Raw genomic sequence first — 608 nt, forward strand, 5'->3', positions numbered from 1 at the left:
GTTATGAGACATCAAGAGACATGTTTACAAAAAAAATAAGCTCCCTAGAATTGGAGCCTTGTGGTGTTTTGGAGTTGGGGTTATCGCATGGACCCCGACTTTCGTGGACCGCCTGTGTGCGCCGACTGAGTCCACATACAAGTATTCATGCCGTGGGTGTAGGTTCATGTGTATCATGTGTCATCGTTGGTGGGATTTGGGTCACATGGGGTGGGAAAATAACCATGGGGCTATTCCTCAACAAAGTGGATGGGGCTATTGTTTGCCACTCTTAGTTGGTTGTGTGGTTGTGCGGAAGGGTTGCAAAGCAGCTTGGTCGCCAAATGGATCGGTTCGTTGTGCTGTAGGCCTTCTGTTTGTTGGTGTTAGCTCTCCAGTTGTCACGCCCAATATGCGACCATATCCAAAAGGAACTCGAAGGTCCCACCAAGGATAGACCCGCATATTGAAACGCTTTTGCAAGGTGGATATCATTACATCAACATTACATAATAGATGGGGATACATACAAGAGGCATACAATGCCACACGAATACAACATCACAATACATCAGAGCATCATCCGACTACGGATGAAACACAAACAGAAACTCAAACGACATCCACCC

Source organism: Triticum aestivum, chromosome 2B, assembly GCF_018294505.1.
Source record: "Triticum aestivum cultivar Chinese Spring chromosome 2B, IWGSC CS RefSeq v2.1, whole genome shotgun sequence".
NCBI lineage: Eukaryota > Viridiplantae > Streptophyta > Magnoliopsida > Poales > Poaceae > Triticum > Triticum aestivum.